Source organism: Vigna umbellata, chromosome 5 (assembly GCF_029865625.1).
Source record: "Vigna umbellata cultivar VRB3 chromosome 5, Vumbellata_1.0, whole genome shotgun sequence".
NCBI classification, from domain to species: Eukaryota; Viridiplantae; Streptophyta; class Magnoliopsida; order Fabales; family Fabaceae; genus Vigna; species Vigna umbellata.
This window is the reverse complement of record NC_142169.1, coordinates 55,503,091-55,508,505: the sequence shown is the minus strand read 5'-3', so window position 1 is coordinate 55,508,505 and position 5,415 is coordinate 55,503,091. Positions and strand designations below refer to the sequence as shown.

The window sequence follows — 5,415 nt, the reverse complement described above, 5'->3', positions numbered from 1 at the left end:
AGTTTAAATGAAAAAAAAATTAAAGCATTTAAATAATTGATTGAAAATAAACATAAATATTGTATAGAAAAAGGTTTATAATAACGTATCCTTTGTGATTTTATATTTAGTAGCCAGTTCAATCTTAACTTTACCATTCAGTATTTAAAGCCGTTAATTTTGAAGCCGAGATGGCTCCTGATCTAGCGATAAATAATGGTTTGTGCACAACATAAAATGGATAATGAATTTAACAAGGTAATTTTCATACACTTGCAAATTCATTTGAAACTACCGATATATAATGGACCGTGTATTTAACGAGGTGCAATTATATACATAATTTACATAACGTAAAACTGAGAATCCTATTAAAGGAAAACGACAGAAATAACAATTTTGGAAGCAAAACAGATTGATGTTGAAACAAAAAAATATACCTAGACTAGGAAGAGGCTCAAGACAGAAACTAAAAAGTGAGAAGAATTATCAGCCAATTTTTTCAGTGTGTGTCATCTGAGGGCCATATTACTGTCTCCATCAGCCGTTCCCTCATTAACTCCAAGTTTTCATCAGAGATTTCCTTGTATATCTCTGCATGGTCACATTTCTGCACAAACAATGCTTCTAAAGTTAAGTACATCATAACTTCACTTTTTTAGATGAAAAATGATACTTTTCACACACATAAATTTTTTACATTTATTTGGCATCAAATATAAGGATAAAAGGGTTATAAAAGTATAATTTTTTTTATTTTTTTAAGAAAAAAAAAGAGTAAAAAGTAGAGGAGGATAATGTCAAAAATTTAAGTGTGTTAAAAAATTATTTTTCTAAAATGAATGTCAAATGTCTGCACTTCTAAGACACACACATTGAGAAAGAGAGTATTCAATTCTATTACCTTGACCCATTTACTATAAAGGTGAAGCCGAGTTAGCATCACTCTTTCCGCAAGCTCTTGTTGCTCCTATGAATTGAAAATTAATCAATTAATTTTGATGTTTATCTCTACTCCACGTAGGAATTCCAACAACATACCATATATCTTTATTGAAAATTTCCAAAGAATGAACCAACTAGCTTGGCACAAAAGATTACCTTCCCAAGGGATCGAATAAAGCGTTTTCCATCTCCTGGTTTGTTTGATGCAACAAAACTGTGAACAAAGAAAGCATTGCAAACATCTAAATAATTATGAGGTAGCTGTGAATCACCATATTCTACTTTAATAATCACTCTCAACCTTCTTAAATTGCTCTATTCCTTCAACAATCATTATTTCCTAGCATGTTTGAAGGGGAAGAAATATTCAATGAATTCACGTTATGTACACAGCAGATTCAGGGTCCATTCAGTTTGTTTTTATTTTCAGTTCCCATGTTTTCACTAATGATTGAAAACTATCACACTGTTTTATTCTGTCATGTTTTCAAGAATTTGCAAAGGATATAATAAAACTAACAAAATGTTATCCTCACCACTTGGTTCACAACATCTTGAAAACAAAACCAAAAGCACATTTCGAACTACAATAATCACATTGGCATGTAAATCTTGGTTGAAACATGTTTCCTCGAATTAATAGAAACTTGACTTACTTGTAGAACCACGTATATTTAGGAGGGTTCATCTCATACAACTGATGAAGAACAGTCCTCACAGCCTTGTATGTGAAATAGTTGAGCATTTGCTGTTTCCAATGATGCATCAGTTAGATCGCATACAACGTTTAGTGTTTTTGTATCATAGCAGACAGATTGGTGATGATCAAAAGGTAGAAACGTAATAAAAAAACATAATCTCATTGAATATAAAACACTCATAATGAGTGAAAACTATCTTCCTCTTGTGGAAAAATGAAAAGCCATTTTGTAATTTGTAGTACTACTTGTATGAGCTCTTCTTTGATATTTGCACTGTCACCATGAGATATATATTAGAAGAAAATGATAACTTATCAAAAGGAAACAGCTCTCATCTTTGTAATGGAGACAAGTTCAGATCAGCGTTTTGAAAAAATGACCATATACATCTAAAGACTGAAATTGAAGAAAAACAGAAGGACCCTGTCACATTTCCCACATATATACTTTGAAATCTTTATTATATTGAACACAATATATGTATATATTACTCTTTCAGGTAACTCTTGTTCCTTAACACATTTCACGATGAGATAAACAATTTTGCATTCTTATTTCATGGTAGAATAGCGCAGAAGGTTATTAGTTTAAGAGCTTCTTGGGACTCCCATTGAAAGCTAAGACTCACAATCATCTAACAAATTACATTTTTTGCATTATAATATAAACTTCAGAATGTATTAGAAATTAGAATTAGAATATGCAATAAAGCAAACACTCATTAGAAAAGGTAAAAAAAGCAATGCTAAAGCAGAAACCGAGTTATAGTAAACTTAAACTAAATAGGTCATGCTTAGTTTTCAGTAAGAACCATTCAAAAAGTAAAACAAAAAAGTCTGTTGTATGATTTTCAGTTAGTTCTGACTATAAACCGAGTTTAGTTTCAATTTTATTGTTTCTGCAAACTCAGTTGATAAAGAAAATTCATTGGAACTTAAACTTTGATCCAAACATATTAAAATATCAGATCTAAGTGTTTGTGTTATTCTTTTGCATATATCAAACATTGTTACCGTTTTAACATCTTCAAAACCTTCTTCATATTGGCCTCCAAGCTCGTTGACAATGGCGACTCTCCTATCCTTACGCTGCCTCTTGCAACCTCTGCTAACAAAGAGTCTCCACTCTCTTCCAGGATCAATGAAAGAACTGCTCAACTTCATGGTTCCTCCACCATGCTTCGTCAAGTGCTTCCTTCCCATCAAATTCTTGCACAGAACAACATCTCCACCACTCTTCAGATTGACACTGGTTGTTGTGGGAAGAGCATCCACACACAAACAAGGACCGGTGTGAGATTCCACCACTGATGATCCCACAACAGACAGAGCACCCACCATCCTCTCTCACTATTCCAATCTCCACAGAAAACCTCTTCAAGAACACACAAACCAAAGGTTCAAAATTGCCTCAAAAGACAATGGAACTCTATAAATAGAGATACCCTTCAACAGAAAGTACAGCTAGGGAGGAAGAGGAATAGAGGGTGACCAGGAAAATTGGAAATTGAAGAACTTGGTGTGGTCAAAGACGCATGCAGTGTTTGTGGGAAGGTTGAACAAGAGAAGTAGCAAGCTTTTGGGTGCAAGGAAAAGTAAACTAAAACTGTAGAGGTGAGATTTTTGAAGGGTGGGAGCGAACCTTCACCAGACAAATTTTTGAGGTCCAAAACTGTCCAACAGAAAATAGAAAAAAGAAAAAAAGTGAAGGATTCAAATTGACAATGGAATCTCCTTAGATTTTCACACACACGTTTTGGAATTCATTTTATATAAAATTATATTTTATTAAAATTGAATTTAAAGTGATGTCATTTATGATACTTGATTTTCTTTTTAAAAACAAACTACTTAACAAATTTTAGTCTATATTTTTTATTCAACACTTTTTTCTCGTTTAGTATTTAATTTATTTGAGGTTTTGTTAGACTCCATTCCTGTTATTTGAACTCAAGATTAATTGTAAACTTGAAATGAAATAAAAAAACATTCATCTAAAATTATGTTAACTGTATTTTGATTGTAACGTAAAGTGAATAGAAAACATAATAAATTCGACAAGAAAGTTAACTGTGCGGGTGTTGATTTGATGTGTTTGGTGGATGTGAAGCCACGTGGTTGTGAATCTTTGTCCCTGTTCCATGTTTTGTACAACTTTGTTGAAACACATGTTAGACGTAGCATGACTGAAGACGAAGGACAAGTGTGGCACACCAACCAGACTCAATGCACCGTCCTCACGCAGCCACATGTGCTTCTGTGTGCATTCTCTTTCCAACTCAACGAATGTAGCACGCATCTTGGATCACATTCACATTGCCCATTTTTCTTCATAACTTTTAAGTGTAACTCTATGCATATATTTTTATACTATAAACTTTAGTTAATAGTTAATGTGAGATTTTTAATATAATTATTTATTTTAGGTTTAATATCATTTTTTGTCTTTATATTCATCAACTTTATTCAATGTGAGACATATTTTTTCGAAGTATTATAATTTCACAATTTATGTTTAATTTGATTTTTTTTTTGTTGACGACGTCTAAATCATTAACGATATAGAATCCATGTAAGAAAAACATAATAAGTTGTCACGCAGTAATATTCACATTGACTAACTCACATTATCATCTCGCCACATTATCACCATCTTTTCTAAATCAAAAACCCTAATTTCGGTAGGTTGTAGTTGATTCTAATTTCTCTAGGTTTTTGTGATTGAATGGAAAACGATTTGGAGGTTTCGCTTTTTGTAGATGGTTTTGTATCATCAATGGAGGTTGAACGAATTCGATGATGGTGTAATTTGGAATTTTATAGGTTTTCACATAAGAGTCGCGAACTAGGGTTGATGTTCAATTTGAGAATTATGAGTTTTCTATAGGTTCAATAATTTTGTGATTTTTGGGGTTTCACTTTGCAGGTTCTCGTGAAATTGAAGTTTTCTAGTTCGCAATGGAGAAGATCAAGATGGTGAGATGTTGATGGTGGTTCTCATGGTGCATAATGATTTGGGCTTACGGTTTGGGTTTGATTCGTTACATTGGAAGATTTCTCTTGCAGATTGGGTTTCTTGGTTGCTTCATGGTGGCTTGTGTGGTTGCTAATGGCGAAGCTCATGGTGGTCCGATGACGTGAAGAAGATGATGGCATGAGTGTGGTGCACGGCAGCACGTTGGTGGAAAGAAAAGTAGGGTTCTGTCTTAGGGAAGATGGTGATGACATGGCGAGATGTGTGACAACTCATTCCATTTTTTTTTACGTAGACTATACCGTTAGCAATTTAAATGTGGTCAGCAAAAAAGACCAAATTAAACACATTTTATAGAAAAGGGAACTCACTTTGAACATTAAAAAAATGAATCTTAATTGAATAAAGTTGACGAATATAAAAACAACAAATGATATTAAGTCTTTATTTTTTTAATATATATATATATATATATATTATAGAACTAGACATGGTCTAATAATTGTGGTTCTAAAAAATAATAAATATTTCGATAACTATAGTGACATGATAAGTCAAACAAATAACAAATCTTTCAATAGTCAAATTCATAAATCTAATATATTATGTTAAGAAGTAAATTTTAAGTTTAACTTTAACTTACAAAATTAGTTTTTTGTAATATGATATTTGTAGTTATGTATTATAAATTCATTATCTCTTCTTGATGTAGAATCTCCAACGATAACCTAATTTCACGAACAATCTCATATTATAGACATGCAAAATTTCATTTAAATTTTCACCACCATATCTATTAATATACTTTATGTTATTA

General features: G+C 32.1%; 1 pseudogene across 1 annotated transcript; it reads right to left on the bottom strand.

Annotated features, from left to right (window-relative positions):
* Positions 1–259: 259 nt before the first annotated feature.
* On the bottom strand, positions 260–3,225 carry LOC148198664 (chaperonin-like RbcX protein 2, chloroplastic; annotated as a pseudogene). The gene is made up of 5 exons (XR_015786482.1): positions 2,639–3,225; positions 1,581–1,672; positions 1,081–1,138; positions 884–949; positions 260–589 (listed from the first exon to the last, which is right to left on the bottom strand). The product of XR_015786482.1 is annotated as a chaperonin-like RbcX protein 2, chloroplastic (transcript).
* Between the last annotated feature and the right edge of the window lie 2,190 nt (positions 3,226–5,415).